This window comes from Oncorhynchus tshawytscha, unplaced genomic scaffold, assembly GCF_018296145.1.
Source record: "Oncorhynchus tshawytscha isolate Ot180627B unplaced genomic scaffold, Otsh_v2.0 Un_scaffold_1_pilon_pilon, whole genome shotgun sequence".
NCBI lineage: Eukaryota > Metazoa > Chordata > Actinopteri > Salmoniformes > Salmonidae > Oncorhynchus > Oncorhynchus tshawytscha.
The window spans coordinates 42,916-67,507 of NW_024609676.1; the positions used below are offsets into that span (position 1 = coordinate 42,916).

General features: G+C 50.9%; 1 protein-coding gene across 1 annotated transcript in view; it reads left to right on the forward strand.

The window, feature by feature from the left end:
* The window catches only part of LOC112239123 (C-type lectin domain family 4 member M-like), a 192,036-nt gene that overhangs the window by 5,413 nt on the left and 162,031 nt on the right, over positions 1 to 24,592 (forward strand). The gene's annotated exons all lie outside the window — the stretch shown is intronic.

The window sequence follows — 24,592 nt, forward strand, 5'->3', positions numbered from 1 at the left end:
GGAGATAGGGAAGAGTGGAGGAGTGATAGGGAGGGAGGGGAAAGATAGGGAGAGGGGAGGAAGAGAGGGGAGATAGGGAAGAGTGGAGGAGTGAGGGGAGGATAGAGAGGGGAAAGAGAGGGAGATAGGGAAGAGTGGAGGAGTGAGGGGAGGATAGAGAGGGGAAGGGGAAAGAGGGGGAGATAGGGAAGAGTGGAGGAGTGAGGGGAGGATAGAGAGGGGAAGAGTGGAGGAGTGAGGGAGAGAGGGAAGAGTGGAGGAGTGAGGGGAGGATAGAGAGGGAAAGAGAGGGGAGATAGGGAAGAGTGGAGGAGTGAGGGGAGGATAGGGAAGAGGGGAAAGAGAGAGGGGAGATAGAGAGGGAAGAGTGGAGGAGTGAGGGGAGGATAGAGAGGGGAAAAGAGAGGGAGATAGGGAAGAGTGGAGGAGTGAGGGGAGGATAGAGAGAGAGGGGAAAGAGAGAGGGGAGATAGGGAAGAGTGGAGGAGTGAGGGGAGGATAGAGAGGGGAAGGGAGAGGGGAGTGGAAGAGGGGAGGGGAGATAGGGAATAGGAAGAGTGGAGGAGTGAGGGGAGGATAGAGGGGAGAGGGAAAGTGGAGGAGTGAGGGGAGGATAGAGAGGGAAAGAGGGGAGATAGGGAAGAGTGGAGGAGTGAGGGGAGGATAGAGAGGGGAAGAGAGGGAGATAGGGAAGAGTGGAGGAGTGAGGGAGGAGAGAGGGGGGAGGGAGATAGGGAAGAGTGGAGGGGAGGATAGAGAGGGAGAGAGGGGAGATAGGGAAGAGTGGAGGAGTGAGGGAGGATAGAGAGGGGAAAAAGGGGAGATAGGGAAGAGTGGAGGAGTGAGGGAGGATAGAGAGGGAGAGGGGAAAGAGGGAGATAGGGAAGAGTGGAGGAGTGAGGGGAGGATAGAGAGGGGAAAAGAGGGGAGATAGGGAAGAGTGGAGGAGTGAGGGAGGATAGAGAGGGGAAAGAGGGGAGAAGGGGAGGATAGGGAGAAAGAGAGGAGATAGGGAAGAGGGAGGATAGGAGATAGAGAGGGGAAAGAGAGGGGAGATAGGGAAGAGTGGAGGAGTGAGGGGAGGATAGAGAGGGAGGGAAAGAAGAGGGAGGGGAGGATAGAGAGGGAAGAGTGGAGGAGTGAGGAGGAGAGAGGGGAAAGAGAGGGAGATAGGGAAGAGTGGAGGAGTGAGGGGAGGATAGAGAGGGGAAAGAGAGGGGAGATAGGGAAGAGTGGAGGAGTGGGGAGGATAGAGAGGGAAAGAGAGGGGAGATAGGGAAGAGTGGAGGAGTGAGGGGGAGGAAGAGGGGAAAGAGGGGAGATAGGGAAGAGTGGAGGAGTGAGGGGAGGATAGAGAGAGGGAAAAGAGGGGAATAGGGAAGAGTGGAGGATAGGGAGGATAGAGAGGGAAAGAGGAGAGAGGGGAAAGAGAGGGGAGATAGAGAGGGAAGAGTGGAGGGGAGTGAGGGGAGGATAGAGAGGGAGAGGGGAAAGAGAGGGAGATAGGGAAGAGTGGAGGAGTGAGGGGAGGATAGAGAGGGAGAGGGAAAGAAGAGTGGAGGGGAGATAGGGAAGAGAGGGGAAATACAAGATAGGGAAGAGTGGAGGAGTGAGGGATAGAGAGGGGAAATAGGGAAGAGTGGAGGAGTGAGGGGAGGATAGAGAGGGGAAATAGGGAAGAGTGGGGAGAGGAGGAAGAGAGGGAAAGAGAGGAGATAGGAAAGAGTGGAGGATGAGGGGAGGATAGAGAGGGGAAAGAGAGGGAGATAGGGAAGAGTGGAGGGAGGATAGAGAGGGGAGGATAGGGAAGAGAGGAGGGGGAATAGAGAGGGGAAAGGGGAAGAGGGAAGAGGGAGGAGAGGGGAGGATAGAGAGGGGAAAGAGAGGGGAGATAGGGAAGAGTGGAGGAGTGAGGGGAGGATAGAGAGGGGAAAAAGGGAGATAGGGAAGAGTGGAGGAGTGAGGGGAGGATAGAGAGGGGAAATAGGGAAGAGTGGAGGAGTGAGGGGAGGATAGGGGAGAGGGGAAAGAGAGGGAGATAGGGAAGAGTGGAGGAGTGAGGGGAGGATAGGAAAGAGGGAAATAGGGAAGAGTGGAGGAGTGAGGGGAGGATAGAGAGGGAAATATGAAGAAGGAGGAAGAGGAGGATAGAGGGAAGAGGATAGGGAGATAGGAGGGGAGAGAGGGAAGAGGGAGAGTGGAGGAGTGAGGGAGGATAGAGAGGGAAAGAGAGGGAGATAGGGAAGAGTGGAGTGAGGGAGGATAGAGAGGGAAATAGGAAGAGAGGAGGGGAGGATAGAGAGGGGGAGAGGGGAAGAGTGAGGGGAGGAAGAGGGGAGGATAGAGTGGAGGAGGAAAGAGAGGGGAGATAGGGAAGAGTGGAGAGGGAGGAAGAGAGGGAAATAGGGAAGAGTGGAGGAGTGAGGGGAGGATAGAGGGGAAAAGAGGGGAGATGGGGGAGTGGAGGATAGAGGGGAGAGAGGGGAAATAGGGAGTGGAGGAGATAGGGAGGAGTGGAGGGAGGGGAGGATAGGGGAAAGAGGGAAGATAGGGAAGAGTGGAGGAGTGAGGGGAGGATAGAGAGGGGAAATAGGGAAGAGTGGAGGAGGATAGAGAGGGGAGGATAGAAGAGGGGAGAGGAGGAAAGAGAGGGGAAAGAGAGGGGAGATAGGGAAGAGTGGAGGAGTGAGGGGAGGATAGAGAGGGGAGAGGGGAGATAGGGAAGAGTGGGGGGAGGATAGAGAGGGAAAAGGAGGGGATAATAGAGGGAGAGGGGAAAGAGAGGGGAGATAGAAGATGGAGGAGTGAGGGGAGGATAGAGAGGGAAAGAGGGGAGAGGGAAGTGGAGGAGTGAGGGGAGGATAGAGAGGGGAAATGGAAGAGTGGAGAGGGGAGGATAGGGAAAGAGAGGAGATAGGGAAGGGGAGGATGAGGGAGGAGAGGGGAAAGAGAGAGGAGATAGGGAAGAGTGGAGGAGTGAGGGGAGGATAGAGGGAAGGGGAAATAGGGAAGAGGAGGATGAGGGGAGGATAGAGAGGGGAGAGGAGGGAAGAGAGGAAAGAGGGAGATAAAGGAAGAGTGGAGGAGTGAGGGGAGGATAGAGAATAGGGAAGAGTGGAGGAGTGAGGGAGGATAGAGAGAGGGGAAAGAGAGAGGAGGATAGGAAGGGGAGGGGAGAGGGGAGAAGAAAGAGGGGAGATAGGGAAGAGTGGAGGAGTGAGGGGAGGATAGAGAGGGGAAAGAGAGGGAGATAGGGAAGAGTGGAGGAGTGAGGGGAGGATAGAGAGGGGAAAGAGAGGGGAGATAGGGAAGAGGAGTGAGGGGAGGATAGAGAGGGAAAGAGAGGGAGATAGGGGAGAGAGTGAGGGGAGGATAGGGAAGAGTGGAGGAGATGAGGGAGGATAGAGAGGGAAAGAGAGGGAGATAGGGAAGAGTGGAGGAGTGAGGGAGGATAGAGAGGGAAAGAGAGGGGAGAGAGGGGAAGAGGGAGGAAGGGGAGGATAGAGAGGGGGAAATAGGAAGAGTGGAGGAGTGAGGGGAGGATAGAGAGGGAAAGAGAGGGAGATAGGGAAGAGTGGAGGAGTGAGGGAGGATAGAGAGGGGAAAGAGAGGATAGAAGAGTGGGAGGAGTGAGGGGAGGAAGAGAGGGGAAAGAGAGGGAGATAGGGAAGAGTGGAGGAGTGAGGGGAAGAGAGAGAGGGGAAATAGGGAAGAGTGGAGGAGTGAGGGAGGATAGAGAGGGGAAAGAGGGGAGATAGGGAAGAGTGGAGGAGTGAGGGGAGGATAGAGAGGGAAGATAGGGAAGAGTGGAGGAGTGAGGGGAGATAGAGAGGGGAAAGAGAGGGAGATAGGGAAGAGTGGAGGAGTGAGGGGAGGATAGAGAGAGGGGAGATAGGGAAGAGTGGAGGAGTGAGGGGAGGATAGAGAGGGAAGGGGAGATAGGGAAGAGTGGAGGGGGAGGATAGAGAGGAGGGGAAAGAGAGGGGAGATAGGGAAGAGTGGAGGAGTGAGGGAGGATAGAGAGGGGAGATAGGGAAGAGTGGAGGAGGAGGGGAGGATAGAGAGGGGAAATAGGGAAGAGTGGAGGAGTGAGGGAGGATAGAGAGGGGAAAGAGAGGGGAGATAGGGAAGAGTGGAGGAGTGAGGGGAGGATAGAGAGGGGAAAGAGGGGAGATAGGGAAGAGGGAGGAGTGAGGGAGGATAGAGAGGGGAAAGAGAGGGGAGATAGGGAAGAGTGGAGGAGTGAGGGGAGGATAGAGAGGGGAAAGAGAGGGGAGATAGGGAAGAGGGGAGGAGGGAGGGGAGGATGAGGGGAGGAGAGGGAAAGAGGGGAGATAGGAAGAGGAGGAGATGAGGGGAGGATAGAGAGGGAAGGGGGGAGGAGTGAGGGGAGGAAGAGAGGGGAGATAGGGAAGAGTGGAGGAGTGAGGGAGGATAGAGAGGGGAAGAGAGGGAAGAGTGGAGGAGAGAGGAGGAAATAGAGAGGGGAAAAGAGTGAGGGAGAGGGGAAGAGAGGGAAGAGGAGTGAGGGAGGATAGAGAGGGGAAAGAGAGGGGAGATAGGGAAGAGTGGAGGAGTGAGGGGAGGATAGAGAGGGAGAGGGGAAAGAGAGAGGAGATAGGGAAGAGGGAGGAGTGGGGAGTGATAGAGAGGGGAAAGAGAGGGAGGAGATGAGGGAAGATAGAGAGGGGAAAGAGAGGGGAGAGGGGAAGAGTGGAGGAGTGAGGGGAGGATAGAGGAGGGGAAAGAGAGGGGAGATAGGGAAGAGTGGAGGAGTGAGGGGAGGATAGAGAGGGAAAAAAAGAGATAGGGAAGAGTGGAGGAGTGAGGGAGGATAGAGAGGGGAAAGAGAGGGAGATAGGGAAGAGTGGAGGAGTGAGGAGGATAGAGAGGGGAAAGAGAGGAGATAGGAAGAGTGGAGGGGAGGATAGAGAGGGGAGGGGAGATAGGGAAGAGTGGAGGAGTGAGGGAGGATAGAGAGGGAAAAAGAGAGGAGATAGGGAAGGAGGAGGAGTGAGGGAGGATAGAGAGGGAAAGAGAGGGGAGATAGGGAAGAGGGGAGGTCAGGAGGGAAAGAGAGGAGATAGGAAGAGGAGGGGAGGGAGGATAGAGAGGAAAGAGGGGAATAGGGAAGAGGAGGAGGAGGGGAGGATAGAGAGGGAAAGAGAGGAGATAGGGAAGAGGGGAGAGGAGGATAGAAGGAAAGAGAGGAGATAGGGAAGAGTGGAGGAGTGAGGGAGGATAGAGAGGGGAAAGAGAGGGAGATAGGGAAGAGTGGAGGAGTGAGGGAGGATAGAGAGGGAAAAAGAGAGGAGATAGGGAAGAGTGGAGGATGAGGGGAGGATAGAGAGGGAAAGAGAGGATAAAGGAGAGAAGAGTGGAGGGAGATTGAGGGGAGGATAGAGAGGGAGAAGGGAGATAGGGAAGAGTGGAGGAGTGAGGGGAGGATAGAAAGAGGGGAGATAGGGAAGAGGAGGAGGATAGGAGGGAGGAAGAGAGGGGAAATAGGGAAGAGTGGAGGAGTGAGGGAGGATAGAGAGGGGAAAGAGAGGGGAGATAGGGAAGAGTGGAGGAGTGAGGGAGGATAGAGAGGGAAAGAGAGGAGATAGGGAAGAGTGGAGGAGTGAGGAGGATAGGGAGGAAGAGAGGGAGATAGGGAAAGTGGAGAGAGGGGAGATAGAGGGGAAAAGAGGAGAGGGAGTGAGGGAGGATAGAGAGGGGGAAAGAAGAGGAGGATAGATAGGAGGGGAAAGAGGGAGAGATGGAGGAGTGAGGGAGGATAGAGAGGGGAAAGAGAGGGAGATAGGGAAGAGTGGAGGAGTGAGGGAGGATAGAGAGGGGAAAGAGAGGGGAGATAGGGAAGAGAGGGAGTGAGGGAGGATAGAGAGGGGGGGAGAGGGAAAGATGAGGAGGAGAGAGGAAGAGGGAGGGAGTGAGGGAGGATAGAGAGGGGAAAGAGAGGGAGAGGGGAAGAGTGGAGGAGTGAGGGGAGGATAGAGAGGGAAAGAGAGGAGATAGGGAAGAGTGGAGGAGTGAGGGGAGGATAGAGAGGGGAAAGAGAGGGGAGAGGGGAAGAGTGGAGGAGTGAGGGGAGGATAGAGAGGGGAAAGAGAGAGGAGATAGGGAAGAGGAGGAGTGAGGAAAGGAGATAGGAGATGGGGAGAGGGGAGAGGGAGGAAAGAGAGAGGGAGATAGGGAAGAGTGGAGGAGTGAGGGGATAGAGAGGGAGAGGGGAAAGTGGAGAGAGGGGAGATAGGGAAGAGGGAGGGAGAGAGGGAGGATAGAGAGGGGAAATAGGGAAGAGGAGGAGAGGGGAGGAAGAGAGGATGGAGAGAGGAAGAGAGGGGAGAGGGGAAGAGTGGAGGAGTGAGGGGAGGATAGAGAGGGAAAGAGAGAGGAGATAGGGAAGAGTGGAGGAGTGAGGGGAGGATAGAGAGGGGAAAGAGAGGGAAATAGGGAAGAGTGGAGGAGTGAGGGAGGATAGAGAGGGAAAGAGAGGGAGATAAAGGGAAGAGAGGATAGAGGGGGAAAGAGAGGGGAATAGGGAAGAGTGGAGGAGTGAGGGGAGGATAGAGAGGGGGAGATAGGGAAAGAGAGGAGGAGATGAGGGAGTGATAGAGAGGAAAGAGAGGGAAAGGAGGGGAAGATGGAGGAGTGAGGGGAGGATAGAGAGGGGAAAAAGGGAGATAGGGAAGAGTGGAGGAGTGAGGGAGGATAGAGAGGGGAAAAGAGAGGGAGATAGGGAAGAGTGGAGGAGTGAGGGAGGATAGAGAGGGGGAATAGGGAAGAGGGGAGGATGAGGAGGATAGAGAGAGGGGAAAGAGGGGAGGGAAGAGAGGGATAGAGAGGGAAAGAGAGGAGATAGGGAAGAGGAGGAGTGAGGGGAGGATAGAGAGGGGAAAGAGAGGAGATAGGGAAGAGTGGAGGAGTGAGGGAAAAAGAGGGAGAGGGGAAAGAGGAAAGAAATAGGGAAGTGAGGAGAGGGGAAAGAGAGGGGAGATAGGGAAGAGTGGAGGATGAGGGGAGGATAGAGAGAGGAGAGGGGAAAGAGAGGGAGGAGATAGGGAAGAGAGAGGAGTGAGGGGAGGATAGAGAGGGAAAGAGAGGGGGAGATAGGGAAGAGTGGAGGAGTGAGGGGGAGGATAGAGAGGGGAGAGGGGAGAGGGGAGATAGGAAGAGTGGAGGAGGATAGAGGGGAGGATAGAGGGGAAAGAGAGGGAGATAGGGAAGAGTGGAGGAGTGAGGAGGATAGAGAGGGAAAGAGAGGGAGATAGGGAAGAGTGGAGGAGTGAGGGGAGGATAGAGAGGGAGAAGATAGGGAAGGTGGAGGAGGGAGGGAGGATAGAGAGAGAAGAGAGAGGAGGAGGGAGTGAGCAGGGAGATAGAGAGGGGAAAGAGAGAGGAGATAGGAAGAGGAGGAGAGGAGGAGGAGAGAGGGAAAGAGAGGGGAGATAGGGAAGAGTGGAGGAGTGAGGGGAGGATACAGAGAGGGAAAGAGAGGGGAGATAGGAAGAGTGGAGGAGTGGGGGAGGGGAGGGGATAGAGAGGGGATAGGGAAGAGTGGATGGGGGGAGGTGAGGAGGAGAGGGGAGATAGGGGGAAGATGGAGGAGAGGGGAAAGAGGGAGAAGGGAGATAGGAAAAAGAGTGGGAGGAGTGAGGGGAGGATAGAGAGGGGAAAGAGAGGAGATAGGGAAGAGTGGAGGAGTGAGGGGGAGGATAGAGAGGGAAAGAGAGGGGAGATAGGGAAGAGTGGAGGAGGAGTGAGGGGAGATAGAGAAGAGTGGAGGAGGGGAGGATAGAGAGGGGAAAGAGGGAGATAGGGAAGAGGAGGAGTGAGGGGAGGATAGAGAGGGGAAAGAGAGAGGAGATAGGGAAGAGTGGAGGAGTGAGGGAGGGATAGAGAGGGGAGAGGAAAGAGAGGGGAGATAGGGAAGAGTGGATAGTGAGGGAAAGAGAGAGGGGAAGGGAAGAGGGGAGATAGGGAAGAGTGGAGGAGTGAGGGAGGATAGAGGGAAAGAGAGGAGATAGGGAAGAGTGGAGGGAGATAGAGAGGGGAGATGGGGATAGAGAGGAGGAGTGAGGAGGATAAGAGAGGGGAGATACGGAAGAGTGGAGGAGTGAGGAGGATAGAGAGGGAAAGAGAGGGGAGATAGGGAAGAGTGGAGGAGATGAGGGGAGGATAGAGAGGGGAAGGAGAGAGGGGAGGAGATAGGGAAGAGTGGAGGATGAGGGAGGGAGAGGGGAAAGAAGAGAGAGGAGATAGGGAAGAGTAAGGAAGAGTGAGATGAGGAGGATAGAGAGGAAAGAGAGGGAGATAGGGAAGAGAGGATGAGGGAGGATAGAGAGGGGAAAGGAGGGAGAGGGAAGAGTGGAGGATGAGGGGAGGATAGAGAGGGGAAAGAAGAGGAGATAGGAAGAGTGGAGGAGTGAGGGGAGGATAGAGAGGAGAGGGGAAAGAGAGGGGAGATAGGGAAGAGTGGAGGAGTGAGGAGGATAGAGAGGGAAGAGAGGAGATAGGGAAGAGTGGAGGAGTGAGGGGAGGATAGAGAGGGGAGAGATAGGGAAGAGTGGAGGAGTGAGGAGGATAGAGAGGGAGGGAAAGAGAGGGAGATAGGGAAGAGTGGAGGAGTGAGGGGAGGATAGAGAGGGAAAAAGAGGGAGATAGGGAAGAGAGGGAGGAGGATAGAGAGGGGGAGGGGATAGGGAAGAGTGGAGGAGAGGGGATAAAGGAAAGAGGGGAGATAGGGAAGAGTGGAGGAGTGAGGGAGGATAGAGAGGGGGAAAGAGAGGAGATAGGGAAGAGTGGAGGATGAGGGGAGGATAGAGAGGGAAAGAGAGGGAGATAGGGAAGAGTGGAGGAGTGAGGAGGATAGAGAGGGGAAAGAGAGGGAGATAGGGAAGAGGAGGAGTGAGGAGGATAGAGAGAGAGGGAAAGAGAGGGGAGATAGGAAGAGTGGTGGAGGAGTAGAGAGGGGAGGAGATATAGAGAGGGAGGCATATGCAGAAGATAGGAGAAGAGGAGGATGAGGGGAGGATAGAGAGGGGAGATGGGAAGAGAGGGGAGATAGGGAAGAGAGGAGGAGTGAGAAAGGAGGATAGAGAGGGAGAGGGGAGAGGAGGGAGATAGGGAAGAGGAGGAGTGAGGGGAGGATAGAGAGAGAGGGGAAAGAGAGGGAGATAGGGAAGAGGAGGAGTGAGGGAGGATAGAGAGGGAAAGAGAGGGAGATAGGGGAAGAGTGGAGGAGAGGAGGATAGAGAGGGGAAAGAGAGGGAGATAGGGAAGAGTGGAGGAGTGAGGGGAGGATAGAGAGGGAGAGGGGAAAAGAGGAGATAGGGAAGAGTGGGGGAGGATAGAGAGAGAGGAAAGAGAGGGGAGATAGGGAAGAGTGGAGGAGGGGAGGATAGAGAGGGGAAAGAGAGGGGAGATAGGGAAGAGTGGAGGATGAGGGAGGGGAGAGGGGAAAGAGAGGGGAGATAGGGAAGAGTGGAGGAGTGAGGGAGGATAGAGAGGGGAAAGAGAGGGAGATAGGGAAGAGTGGAGGAGTGAGGGGAGATAGAGGGGAAAGAGAGGAGATAGAGGAGAGGGAAAGAGAGGGGAGATAGGGAAGAGTGGAGGAGTGAGGGGAGGATAGAGAGGGGAAAGAGAGGGGAATAGGGAAGAGTGGAGGAGTGAGGGGAGGATAGAGAGGGGAAAGAGAGGGAGATAGGAAGAGTGGAGGAGTGAGGGGAGGATAGAGAGGGGAAAGAGGAGATAGGGAAGAGTGGAGGGAGGATAGAGAGGGGGAGGATAGAAGAGGGAGAGGGGAAGAGAGAGGGAGATAGGGAAGAGTGGAGGAGTGAGGGGAGGATAGAGAGGGAGAAAGAGAGAGGAGATAGGAAGAGTGGAGGAGTGAGGGAGGATAGAGGGAAAGGGAGAGATAGGGAAGAGTGGAGGAGTGAGGGAGGATAGGGAAGAATGGAGGATTGAGATAGGAGGGAAAGAGAGGAGGGAAGAGGGAGGAAGAGAGAGGGAAAGAGGAATAGAGGGATGGAGGTGAGGGGAGGATAGAAGGGGAATAGGAGGGAGATAGAGGGAAGAGGGGAGGAAGATGAGAGGAGGATAGAGAGGGAAAGAGAGGGAGATAAAGATTTGGAGGAGTGAGGAGGATAGGGAAAAGAAATAGGAAGAGTGGAGGGAGGGAGGATAGAGGGGAAAGAGGGGAGATAGGGAAGAGGAGGATGAGGGAGGATAGAGAGGGGAAAGAGAGGGAGAGGGGAAGAGGGAGGATAGAGAGGATAGAGGGAGATAGGGAAGGGGAAGAGGGAAAGAGGGAGATAGGGAAGAGTGGAGGAGTGAGGGAGGATAGAGAGGGAAAGAGAGGGAGATAGGGAAGAGTGGAGGAGTGAGGGAGGATAGAGAGGGAAAGAGAGGGAGATAGGAAGAGTGGAGGAGTGAGGGGAGGATAGAGAGGGAAAGAGAGGAGATAGGGAAGAGTGGAGGAGTGAGGAGGATAGAGAGGGGAGAGGGAAGATAGGAGGAGGGAGGATAGAGAGGGGGAAAGAGAGGGAGGATAGGGAGAGGGAGATAGGAAGAGGAGGAGTGAGGAGGATAGGAAAGAGGAGATAGGGAAGAGTGGAGGAGTGAGGGAGGATAGAGAGGGAAATAGGAAGAGTGGAGGAGTGAGGGAGGATAGACAGAGGAAAGAGAGGAGAGGGGAAAGAGAGGGAGATAGAAGAGAGATGAGGAGGAGAGGAGGAGGAGAGAGGAAAAGAGGAGATAGGAAGAGTGGAGGAGTGAGGGAGGATAGAGAGAGGGGAAAGAGAGGAGATAGGGGAGGATTGAGGGAGGATAGAGAGGGAAAGAGAGGAGATAGGAAGAGTGGAGGAGTGAGGAGGATAGAGAGGGGAAAGAGAGGGAGATAGGGAAGAGGAGGAGATAGGAGGATGGGAGGAGAGGGAAAGAGAGGGGAGATAGGGAAGAGTGGAGGAGTGAGGGGAGGATAGAGAGGGAAAGAGAGGGGAGATAGGGAAGGTGGAGGAGGGGATGATAGAGAGGAAAGAGAGGGAGATAGGAAGATGGAGGAGTGAGGAGGATAGAGAGGGGAGATAGGAAGATGGAGGAGGAGAGGAGTGGAGAGAGGGAAAGAGAGGGGAGATAGGAAGAGTGGAGGAGTGAGGAGGATAGAGAGGGGAAAGAGAGGAAATAGGGATGAGTGGAGGAAGGAGGATAGAGAGGGAAAAAGAGGAAAGAGAGAGTGGAGGAGTGAGGAGGATAGAGAGGGGAAAGAGAGGGGAGATAGGGAAGAGTGGAGGAGTGAGGGGAGGATAGAGAGGGGGGAGGAGATAGGGAAGAGTGGAGGAGTGAGGAGGATAGAGAGGGAAAGAGGGGAAAGAGGGAAGAGTGAAGAGAGGAGGATGAGAGGGAGGATAGGAGGGGAAAGAGGGAAAGAGTGGAGAGGGAGGATAGAGAGGAAAAGAGGGAGAACGGAGATGGGAGGAGAGAGGGGAGGATAGAGAGGGAAAGAGGGAAAGAAGAGAGGGAGATAGGGAAGAAGGAGGAAATAGGGAAGAGTGGAGGATAGAGGAGATAGGGAAAGAGGAAGATAGGGAAGAGTGGAGGAGTGAGGGAGGATAGAGAGGGGAAAGAGGGAAAGAAGAGTGGAGGAGGAAGGGAGGAGAGAGGGGAAAGAGGAGAGAGGAGGATAGAGAGGGAGAGGGAAAGAGAGGAGATAGGAAGAGTGGAGGAGTGAGGGAGGATAGAGAGGGGAAAGAGAGGGAGATAGGGAAGAGTGGAGGAGGAGGGGAGGATAGAGAGGGAAATAGGGAAGAGTGGAGGATGGAGGGAGGATAGAGAGGGAGAGGGGAGGAAGAGAGGGAGATAGGGAAGAGTGGAGGAGCAGAGGGAGGATAGAGAGGGGAAAAAGAGGGAGATAGGGAAGAGTGGAGGAGGAGGAGGATAGAAAGAGTGGAGGGGAGGAGTGAGGAGGGAGGGAAAGAGAGAGGGAGATAGGGAAGAGTGGAGGAGTGAGGGAGGATAGAGAGGGGAGAAAGGGAAGATAGGGAAGAGTGGAGGAGTGAGGGGAGGATAGGAGGAAAGAGAGGGAGAAGAGGAGAGAGGATAGAGAGAGGGAAAGAGAGAGGGAGATGGGGAAGAGTGGAGGAGTGGAGGAGGATAGAGAGGGAAAGAGAGGGAGGGAAGTGGAGGAGTGAGGGGAGAGAGGGGAAAGAGAGGGAAATAGGAAGAGGAGGAGTGAGGGGAGGATAGGGGAAAGAGGGGAAATAGGGAAGGGAGGAGGAGGGAGGGAGAGGGGAAAGAGAGGAGAGAGGAGGAAGAGTGGAAAGAGAGGGAGATAGGGAAGAGGATAGAGAGGGGAAATAGGGAAGAGTGAGGAGGATAGAGAGGAGGAAAGAGAGGGAGATAGGGAGAGTGGAGGGGGAGGGAGGATAGAGAGGGAGATAGGGAAGAGGGAGATAGGGAAGAGAGGGGAAAGGAGTGAGAGGGAGGATAGAGAGGGGAGGAGGGAATAGGGAAGATGGAGGAGTGAGGGGGGATAGAAAGATAGAGAGGGAGAGGGGAAAGAGAGGAGATAGGGAAGAGGAGGAGGAGGGGAGGATAGAGAGGGAAATAGGGAAGAGTGGAGGAGTGAGGGAGGATAGAGAGGGGAAAGAGGGGAGATAGGGAAGAGTGGAGGAGGAGGGAGGATAGAGAGGGAAAAGAGAGGGGAAAGAGGGAAGAGTGGAGGAGTGAGGGAGGATAGAGAGAGGGAAAGAGAGGAGATAGGGAAGAGTGGAGGAGTGAGGGAGGATAGAGAGGGGAAAGAGAGGGAGATAGGGAAGAGTGGAGGAGGAGGGAGGATAGAGAGGGGAAATATAGGAAGAGTGGAGAGGGAAGGGGAGGATAGAGAGGGGAAATAGGGAAAGAGGGTGAGGAGGGAGGGAGGATAGAGAGGAGAGGGGAAAGAGAGGGGAGATAGGGAAGAGTGGAGGAGTGAGGAGGATAGAGAGGGGAAATAGGGAAGAGTGGAGGAGTGAGGGAGGATGAGAGAGGGAATAGGGAAGTGGAGAGTATAGAGAGGGGAAAGGAAGATAGGAAGAGTGGAGGAGTGAGGGGAATAGAGAGGGGAGATAGGGAAGAGTGGAGGAGTGAGGGAGGATAGAGAGGGGAAATAGGGAAGAGTGGAGGAGTGAGGGAGGATAGAGAAAGAAATAGGAAGAGGAGGAGTGAGGAGGATAGAGAGGGGGGAAATAGGAAAAGGGAAGAGGAGGAGTGAGGGGAGGATAGAGAGGGGAGAGGGGAAAGAGAGGGGAGATAGGGAAGAGTGGAGGAGTGAGGGGAGGATAGAGAGGGGAAAGAGAGGGAGATAGGGAAGAGTGGAGGAGTGAGGGAGGATAGAGGGAGGAAGAGGGAAAGATAGAGAGGGGAGATAGGAAGAGTGGAGGAGTGAGGGAGGATAGAGAGGAGAGGGAAAGAGAGGGGAGATAGGGAAGAGTGGAGGAGTGGGAGGGGAGGATAGAGAGGGGAAAGGAGGGGAGATAGGGAAGAGTGGAGGAGTGAGGGGAGGATAGAGAGGGGGAGATAGGGAAGAGTGGAGGAGTGAGGGGAGGATAGAGAGGGGAGATAGGGAAGATGGAGGAGAGGGGAATAGAGAGGGAGATAGGGAAGAGTGGAGGAGTGAGGGGAGGATAGAGAGGGGAAAGAGAGGGGAGATAGGGAAGAGTGGAGGAGTGAGGGGAGGATAGAGAGGGGAAAGAGAGGGGAGATAGGGAAGAGTGGAGGAGTGAGGGGAGGATAGAGAGGGGAAGATAGGGAAGAGTGGAGGAGTGAGGGGAGGATAGAGAGGGGATAGGGGAAAGAGGGAGATAGGAAAGTGGAGGAGTGAGGGGAGGATAGAGGGGAGGAAGAGAGGGAGATAGGGAAGAGTGGAGGAGTGAGGGGAGGATAGAGAGGGGAGGGAGATAGGGAAGAGTGGAGGAGTGAGGGGAGGATAGAGAGGGGAAGGGGGAATAGGGAAGAGTGGAGGAGATAGGGAAGAGGAGGAGAGAGGAGGAAAGAGAGGGGAGATAGGGAAGAGTGGGAGGAGTGAGGGAGGATAGAGAGGGAGAGGGGAGATAGGGAAGAGTGGAGGAGTGAGGGAGGATAGAGAGGGGAAAGAGAGGGAAAGAGAGGGAAATGAGGGAGGAGTGAGGGGAGGATAGAGAGGGGAAAGAGAGGGAGATAGGGAAGAGTGGAGGAGTGAGGGAGGATAGAGAGGGGAAAGAGAGGAGATAGGGAAGAGTGGAGGAGTGAGGGGAGGATAGAGAGGGGGATAGGGAAGAGGGAGGAAAGAGAGAGGGAAAGAGAGGGGAGATAGGGAAGAGTGGAGGAGTGAGGGGAGGATAGAGAGGGGAAAAGAGAGGGGAGATAGGGAAGAGTGGAGGAGTGAGGGAGGATAGAGAGGGGAAATAGGGAAGAGTGGAGGAGTGAGGGGAGGATAGGAGAGGGGAGGGAAAGAGAGGGGAGATAGGGAAGAGGAGTGAGGGGAGGATAGAGAGGGGAAATAGGGAAGAGTGGAGGATGAGGGAGGATAGAGAGGGAAATAGGGAAGAGTGGAGTGAGGGGGAGGATAGAGAGGGGAGAGGGGAAAGAGAGGGGAGATAGGGAAGAGTGGAGGAGTGAGGGGAGGATAGAGGGGAAATAGGGAAGAGGGGAAGGGGAGATAGAGAGGGGAAGATAGGGAAGAGTGGAGGAGTGAGGGGAGGATAGAGAGGGGAAGATAGGGAAGAGTGGAGGAGTGAGGGGAGGATAGAGAGGGAGAGGGGAAAGAGAGGGAGATAGGAAGAGTGGAGGAGTGAGGGAGGATAGAGAGGGGAAATAGGAAGAGTGGAGGAGTAGAGAGGGGAAAGAGAGGGGAGATAGGGAAGAGTGGAGGAGTGAGGGGAGGATAGAGAGGGAAAGAGAGGGGAGATAGGGAAGAGTGGAGGATGAGGAGGATAGAGAGGGAGAAGATGGAGGAGGGAGAGGGGAAAGAGAGGAGATAGGGAAGAGTGGAGGAGTGAGGGAGGATAGAGAGGGGAGATAGGGAAGAGTGGAGGAGTGAGGGAGGATAGAGAGGGAAAGTGGAGAGGAGATAGGGAAGAGTGGAGGAGGAGGGGAGGATAGAGAGGGAAAGAGAGGGGAGATAGGGAAGAGTGGAGGAGTGAGGAGGATAGAGAGGGGAAGAGAGGGAGATAGGGAAGAGTGGAGGAGTGAGGGGAGGATAGAGAGGGGAAAGAGAGGGGAGATAGGGAAGAGTGGAGGAGTGAGGGGAGGATAGAGAGGGGGAGAGGGGAATAGGGAAGAGTGGAGGATGAGGGGAGGATAGAGAGGGAAGGGGAGATAGGGGAGGGAGGGAGGATAGAGAGGGAGGGGAAAGAGAGTGGGGGGAGATAGGGAAGAGTGGAGGAGTGAGGGGAGGAAAGAGAGAGGGGAGATAGGGAAGAGTGGAGGAGTGAGGGGAGGATAGAGAGAGGGAAAGAGAGGGGAGATAGGGAAGAGTGGAGGAGTGAGGGGAGGATAGAGAGGGGAAAGGAGGGAGATAGGGAAGAGTGGAGGAGGAGGGGAGGATAGAGAGGGAAAGAGGGAGATAGGGAAGAGTGGAGGAGGAGGGGAGGATAGAGGGGGGGAAAGAGAGGGGAGATAGGGAAGAGTGGAGGAGTGAGGGAGGATAGAGAGGGAAAGAGAGGGGAGATAGGGAAGAGTGGAGAGGAGGATAGAGAGGGGAAAGAGAGGGAGATAGGGAAGAGTGGAGGAGTGAGGGGAGGATAGAGAGGGGAAAGAGAGGGAGATAGGAAGAGTGGAGGAGTGAGGGAGGATAGAGAGGGAAAGAGAGGGAGAGAGGGAGAGAGGGGAGGAGAGAGGGAGATAGGGAAGAGTGGAGGAGTGAGGGGAGGATAGAGAGGGGAAAAGAGGGGAGATAGGGAAGAGTGGAGGAGTGAGGGGAGGATAGAGAGGGAGGGAGATAGGGAAGAGTGGAGGAGTGAGGGGAGGATAGAGAGAGAGGGGAAAGAGAGGGGAGATAGGGAAGAGTGGAGGAGTGAGGGGAGGATAGAGAGGGGAAAGAGGGAGATAGGGAAGAGTGGAGGAGTGAGGGAGGATAGAGAGGGAAAGAGAGGGGAGATAGGGAAGAGTGGAGGAGTGAGGGGAGGATAGAGAGGGAAAGAGAGGGGAGATGGAAGAGGAGGAGATGAGGGGAGGATAGAGAGGGGAAAGAGAGGGGAGAGGGGAGGAAGAGTGAGGGGAGGGAGAGGGAAAGAGAGGGGAGATAGGGAAGAGTGGAGGAGTGAGGGGAGGATAGAGAGGGGAAAGAGAGGGGAGATAGGGAAGAGTGGAGGAGTGAGGGGAGGATAGAGAGGGGAAAGAGAGGGGAGATAGGGAAGAGTGGAGGAGTGAGGGGAGGATAGAGAGGGGAAAGAGAGGGAGATAGGGAAGAGTGGAGGAGTGAGGGGAGGATAGAGAGGGGAAAGAGGAGGGGAGATAGGGAAGAGTGGAGGAGTGAGGGGAGGATAGAGAGGGGAAAGAGGGAGATAGGGAGGGAGGATGAGGGAGGAGAGAGGGAAAGGAGAAGAGAAGAGGAGGAGAGGAGGAAAGAAAGAAGAGAGAGGGAAGAGTGGAGGGAAAGGGAGGAGAGAGAGAGAGGGGAAAGAGAGGGGAGATAGGGAAGAGTGGAGGAGTGAGGGGAGGATAGAGAGGGGAGAGGGGAAAGAGTGGAGGAGGAGGGAGGGAGGGAGGGAGGGAGAGAGGGAGGAGGGAAGAGAGGGAGGGAGGGAGAAGAGAGGGGAAAGAGAGGGAAAGAGAGGAAAGAAGAGAAGAGAGGGGAGATAGGGAGAAAGAAGAGAAGAGAGAGAGAGGGAGAGAAAGAAGAGAAGAGAGAGAGAAAAGAGAGGGAGGGAGGAAGAGGGAGGAGGGAGGGAGGATAGGGAGGGGGAGAAGAGAGGGGAAAGAGAGAGGGAAAGAAAGAAGAGAAGTGGAGGGAGGGGAAAGAGGGGAGATAGGGAAGAGTGGATGAGTGAGGGGAGGATAGAGAGGGGAGAGGGGAAAGAGGGAGGGAGGAGGGAGGGGAGGGAGGAGGAGGGAGGGAGGGAGGGAGGGAGGGAGGAGGGAGGAGGGGAGGAGAGAGGTGAAAGAGAGAGGGGAAAGAGAGGGGAGAGAAAGAAGAGAGAGAGGGAGAGAGAGGGAGAGAAAGAAGAGAAGAGAGAGAGGGGAGAAAGAAGAGAAGAGAGAGAGAGGGGAGAGGGGAAAGAGGGAGGGAGGGAGGGAGGGAGGGAGAGAGGGAGATAGGGAAGAGTGGAGGAGTGAGGGGAGGATGGAGAGGGAAAGAGAGAGGGAGATAGGGAAGAGAGGAGGAGGGGAGGATAGAGAGGGAAAGAGAGGGGAGATAGGGAAGAGTGGAGGAGTGAGGGGAGGATAGAGAGGGGAGAGGGGAAAGAGAGGGGAGATAGGGAAGAGTGGAGGAGTGAGGGGAGGATAGAGAGGGGAGAGGGGAAAGAGGGAGGGAGGGAGGGAGGGAGGGAGGGAGGAGAAGAGGAGGTGAAAGAGAGGGAGAGAGGGAGAGAAAGAAGAGAAGAGAGGAGAGGGAGGAGAGAGGGAGAAAGAAGAGAAGAGAGAGAGAGGGAGAGAAAGAAGAAGGAGAGAGGGGAGGAGAGAGAGAGAGAGGGAGGGAGAGAGGGAGGGAGGGAAGGAGGAGGAGGGAGGAGAGGGAGGAGGAGGGAGGAGAAAAGAGAGAGATAGGGAAGAGTGGAGGGAGAGGATAGAGAGGGGAGAGAGGAGGGAGGGAGAGGGAGGGAGAGAGAGAGGGGAAAGAGAGAGGGGAGGGAAGAGGGGAGGAGGGGGAGAAGAGAGGGGAGAGAGGGAGGGAGGGGAAAGAGAGAGGGGAAGAGAGAGGGAAAGAGAGAGAGAAAGAAGAGAAGAGAGAGGGGAGAGAGGGAGAGAAAGAAGAGAAGAGAGAGAGAGAGGGGAGAGAAAGAAGAGAAGAGAGAGAGAGGGGAGAGAAAGAAGAGAAGAGAGAGAGAGAGGAGAGAGAGAGGGGAGAGAGAGAGGGGTAAGAGGGAGAAGGAGGAGATGAGAGGGGAAAGATAGAGGGGAGTTAAAGGGGAGAGGAAGAGGGGAGAGAGAGAGGTAAGGGAAGGGAAGGGAGAGAGAGGGGAAAGAGAGAGGGGAGAGGGAGCGAGGGGAGAGAGATAGAGGGGACATATTGAGAGAGGGGGGAGAGATAGTGAGACAGAGAGGGGAGAGCAGAGGAGAGACATTAAATATGGAGGAGAGGGGAAAGAGAGAGGAGAGGGGAGAGAGAGGAGAGGGGAAAGAGAGAGGAGAGGGGAAAGAGAGGAGAGGGGAAAGGGAGATAGAGAGAGGGGAGAAAGGGGGATAGGAGAGAGGGGAGAGGAGGAGAGAGGGGAGATGGAGAGAGGGGAACGAGAGAGGAGAGGGAAAGGAGAGAGAGGGAGGACAGGGAGATGGGAAGAGAGGGGAGGAGAGAGAGAAGAGAGAGAGAGGAGAAAGAGAGAGGGAAGAGAGGGGAGAAAGGGAGGGGGAGAGAAACTTTGTCCCTGACCTGTTTGGAGAGGACCTTGGTCTTCATGGTGCCTCTTGCTTGGTGGTGCCTCTTGCTTGGTGGTGCCTCTTGCTTGGTGGTGCTCTTTGGTCAGTGGTGTTGCAGACTCTGGGCCTTTCAGAACAGATGTATATATACACTGAGATCATGTGACATATCATGTGACACTTAAATTGCACGCAGGTGTGCTTTCTTTAACTAATTATGTAACTTCTGAAGGTAATTGGTTGCACCAGATGTTATTTAGGGGCTTCATAGCAAAGGGGGTGTATACATATGCACGCACAACTTTTTTTTTTTTGTTGTTTTTTTGTTGAACAAGTGATTATTTAAATTTCACATCATCAATTTGGACTATTTTGTGTATGTCTATTACATGAAATCCAACTAAAAAATACATTTAAAATACATGGACATTTAGCTAGCTTGCATTTGCTAGCTAATTTGTCCTGGAATATATTTGTTATATTACCTGAATTGGACAAGGTCCTTTTTTTCTTGCACACTCCTTGCACACCTTGCACACTCCTTGCACACCCCTTGCACACCGCATTGCAAACATATCATACCCGCTAACCACTACAGACAGCCTACATTGTTGTCACCATTTTAGCTAATGTCATAGCTAGTCAACATAGCTACTAGAACTAATGCATTAGTAAACCCACTACAATCATGCAGTACAGTGTACAGTCAGCAAGCAGTTGAGCAGTTACACCCGCGGGCCCTGCTGGCAATACATTTATGTGTTCCAGTGTTGGAAAGCCATAGCCAGCTAGCTAACATATTATCCCTATTTATTTGAGTCAGGTGTTTGAGAAGGCTAAAGGCTAAACTTCTCCTTCATTTTTAAAGAATTTAATTTGATCAAAACTGTTTAACTATTGTTTCCACTATCTTTGAGTCACCTACTCAACACATATTATGCTCTGCAGTGCTAGCTAGCTTTAGCTTATGCTGTAAGTACTAGATGTATTCTCTGATCCTTTGATGCGGTGGACAAAATGTCAGTTCATGCTGCAAGAACTCTGAATGGTTGAGGACGTCCTAATAGGTTGAAGTTGTCATAATTACTCTGTAAGTCTGTGGAAGGGGGTGAGAACCATGAGCCTCCCAAGTTTTGTATTGAAGTCAATGTACCCAGAGGAGGAGGTAAACTATCTGTCCTCTGGTTACACCATGGTGCTATCCTACAGAGTGCTGTGTAAGCTGCTGTAGACCTCTAATTGTATTAATATTTAGAATAGTTTTATCAAAAGAGGATAACTGTTTTAATGTTTCACTTTTTTAATGAGATTCCTTGGATGGTCCTCCCCTTCCTCCTCTGAGGAGCCTCCACTGCTGGGATCATTGACCTGTCTGTCACTGTAAGTTTAATAGTTTTGCTATATGTTCATTGCTTATCCCTTAGTTATAAGAGATGGTTACTACTTACATGATGTTTTAGCTAGTAACTATGTATTTATACTCTGAGGATAAAAGGAACAACTTGTGAAGGAGTTTTTACGTTTACAAGACTAATACAACTGCAGAGACCAGCTACCGACCAGCTACACCAACCTGACTAAAGAGAGAGACTAACCAAAGACAAACCTTACTGAGGAGTGAGATCAGCTACTAACCAGTTACAACAACCTGACTAAAGAGAGAGACCAGTTACAGACCATTCACTTCGACCTGACAAAAGAGAGAGACTAGTTACTGACCATTTACAACAACCTGACAAAAGAGAGAGACCAGTTACAGACCAGCTACTACAACCTGACAAGAGAGAGAGAGACCAGCTACAGAACAGTTACAACACCCTGACTAAAGAGAGAGACCAGTTACAGACCAGCTACAGCAACCTGACTGAGGACAGAGACCAGCTACAAACCAGTTACAACAACCTAACTAAAGAGAGAGACCAGTTACAGACCAGATACAACAACCTGACTAAAGAGAGAGATCAGCTGGAGAAGGAGGAGAGGAGATAAGAGGAGAGGAATCTAGGAAAGACTAATTGAGATAGAGCCTTAGTGTCAGAGAGAGACATAGAGGAAGAAGAAGAACATTAGGAGAATGAGGAAGAGTGAACAAATAATTGATCTGTTTAGATATAGAGGAGAGTGTGTAGTCATACTGTATTCTGTAAAATGCTTCTTCATTATTTGTGTTAACAACATTGCCATCGGCTTATGCTTAACTGTAAGTGACAGTTTTAACTGATGAGAAACTGTCAAATCAACACGTCACTGGCCACCACTTGACTTCCCCCACTTTAGCTTCTAACAGAAAAGTTTTAGTTTCCGACCATGCTTATGTTTTAAACATATATTTTAGTAGATACAAAATGTGACCTGAGTTCACATATAGATCAAATAGTATTACTGAGACTTTGAAACCCCAGCCTTCAAACTGAGGTCACGTTATGTCTTGTATTCTGTGACCAGCCACCTATTTCATCACATACATCACCAATGGTCTGAGGCCATATAGGGAGGGGCCTTTTATCTATCTATACTGTCTGTGTGTGACATCGGTGTGAAGAGTTAGACAGAAGCGTCGGTGGGAAATCAATCTCTGCATCTTTCTCAGAAGTTAAAAAGGGAGTTGTGTGTGTGTGTGTGTGTGCTCTCAATCTTCAGTGTTTGTGTCCAACTGCAAGTCACACTGTTTAATGTAAAAAAAAAAAAAAAATATATATATATATATATATATATATATATATATATATATATATATATATATATATAATTAAAACCTCTTATGGATAAGGGAGACGTCTCAACTGGCTAATTGCTGGGGGAAATGCACAGCGCCAGATTCAAATAAAATGCTATAAAATTCTAACTTTCGTGAAATCACACATGTAAGATACTCAATTAAAGCTACACTCGTTGTGAATACAGCCAACATGTCAGATGTAAAAAATGGTTTTAGGCGAAAGCATAAGAAGCTATTATCTGATAGCCTGCACCATCTGCACCAGCAGTAAACAAAGGAGCAGGCACTACACAAAACGCTGAAATAAAATATAAAACATGCAATACCTTTGACGAGCTTCTTTTGTTGGCACTCCAATATGTCCATAAACATCACAAATGGTCCTTTTGTTTGATTAATTCCGTCCGTATATATCGAAACTGTCCATTTATAAAGCATGTTTGATCCAGAAAGAAACAGCTTACAAAAATGCAACGTCACTACAAAATATTTCAAAAGTTGCCGATAAACTTTGCCAAAATATTTCAAACTACTTTTGTCATAGAACGTTAGGTATTTTTAAACGTTAATAATCGATCAAATGGTTGACGGGGCAATCTGTGTTCAATACAGGAAAGAAAAGAAACCAGCGCTGCTTTTCACGTCTTGCGCAACTCACAAAGTGTCCCCAGTTCCGAGTTGGCCTACTTCTTCATAGCACAAAGGAATAACCTAAACCATATTCCAAAGACTGCCGACATCCAGTGGAAGCGGTAGGAACTGAAAATAGGTTCCTATTAAATATCCAATGGCAAAGACAATATAGGGAACAGAGAGGGGAAAAAATAATAATTCTGAACAGTTAGTCCTCTGGGTTTTGCCTGCTACACAAGTTCTGTTATACTCACAGACAAGATTCAAACCGTTTTAGAAACTTCAGAGTGTTTTCTATCCAAATCTATGAATAATATGCATATCTTATATTCTTGGCATGAGTAGCAGGAAGTTGAAATTGGGCACGCTATTTATCCAAAAGTGAAAATTCTGCCCCCTAGCTTTAATAGGTTAATTAAAGGACTAATGAATCACTATGGTATGGACTAACATCTAGTTGTTAAAGGACTAATGCATCACTATGGCATGGACTAATATCTAGTTGATGAAGAACTAACGAATCACTATGGTATGGAGTAGCATCTAGTTGTTAAAGGACTAATGAATCACTATGATATGGACTAACATCTAGTTGATAAAGGACTAATGAATCACTATGGTATGGAGTAGCATCTAGTTGTTAAAGGACTAATGAATCACTATGATATGGACTAACATCTAGTTGATAAAGGACTAATGAATCACTATGATATGGACTAACATCTAGTTGATAAAGGACTAATGAATCACTATGATATGGACTAACATCTAGTTGATAAAGGACTAATGAATCACTATGGTATGGAGTAGCATCTAGTTGTTAAAGGACTAATGAATCACTATGGTATGGACTAACATCTAGTTGTTAAAGGACTAATGCATCACTATGGCATGGACTAATATCTAGTTGATGAAGAACTAACGAATCACTATGGTATGGAGTAGCATCTAGTTGTTAAAGGACTAATGAATCACTATGATATGGAGTAACATCTAGTTGATAAAGGACTAATGAATCACTATGGTATGGAGTAACATCTAGTTGTTAAAGGACTAATGAATCACTATGATATGGAGTAACATCTAGTTGATAAAGGACTAATGAATCACTATGGTATGGAGTAACATCTAGTTGTTAATGGACTAATGAATCACTATGGTATGGAGTAACATCTAGTTGTTAAAGGACTAATGAATCACTATGGTATGGAGTAACATCTAGTTGTTAAAGGACTAATTAATCACTATGGTATACATCTAGTTGTTAAAGGACTAATCAAATCAAATCAAATCAAATGTATTTATATAGCCCTTCGTACATCAGCTGATATCTCAAAGTGCTGGACAGAAACCCAGCCTAAAACCCCAAACAGCAAGCAATGCAGGTGTAGAAGCACGGTGGTTAGGAAAACTCCCTAGAAAGGCCAAAACCTAGGAAGAAACCTAGAGAGGAACCAGGCTATGAGGGGTGGCCAGTCCTCTTCTGGCTGTGCCGGGTGGAGATTATAACAGAACATGGCCAAGATGTTCAAATGTTCATAAATGACCAGCATGGTTGAATAATAATAAGGCAGAACAGTTGAAACTGGAGCAGCAGCACGACCAGGTGGACTGGGGACAGCAAGGAGTCATCATGTCAGGTAGTAATGAACAGTGTCATATGTCATAGTAATGAATCACTATGGTATGGACTAACATCTAGTTGATAAAAGACCAATTTATCACTATGGTATGGAGTAACATCTAGTTGTTAAAGGACTAATGAATCACTATGGTATGGAGTAACATCTAGTTGTTAAAGGACTCATTAATAACTATGGTATGGAGTAACATCTAGTTGTTAAAGGACTAATGAATCACTATGGTATGGAGTAACATCTAGTTGTTAAAGGACTCATTAATAACTATGGTATGGAGTAACATCTAGTTGTTAAAGGACTAATGAATCACTATGGTATGGAGTAACATCTAGTTGTTAAAGGACTCATTAATAACTATGGTATGGAGTAACATCTAGTTGTTAAAGGACTCATTAATAACTATGGTATGGAGTAACATCTAGTTGTTAAAGGACTAATGAATCACTATGGTATGGAGTAACATCTAGTTGTTAAAGGACTAATGAATCACTATGGTATGGAGTAACATCTAGTTGTTAAAGGACTCATTAATAACTATGGTATGGAGTAACATCTAGTTGTTAAAGGACTAATGAATCACTATGGTATGGAGTAACATCTAGTTGTTAAAGGACTAATGAATCACTATGGTATGGAGTAACATCTAGTTGTTAAAGGACTCATTAATAACTATGGTATGGAGTAACATCTAGTTGTTAAAGGACTCATTAATAACTATGGTATGGAGTAACATCTAGTTGTTAAAGGACTAATGAATCACTATGGTATGGAGTAACATCTAGTTGTTAAAGGACTCATTAATAACTATGGTATGGAGTAACATCTAGTTGTTAAAGGACTCATTAATAACTATGGTATGGAGTAACATCTAGTTGTTAAAGGACTCATTAATAACTATGTTATGGTGAAGCAGTGTGTAATAGATTGATAATTGACATGATGACAAATATGACATATTGTTGAGATTTTTTTATTGTAAAAAGTTTCCTTTGTTTAATTCTTCTATTGGAAAGTGTATTTAGATGTCTTGTTTTCGACCCAAATCAATAAACATATTAAACAG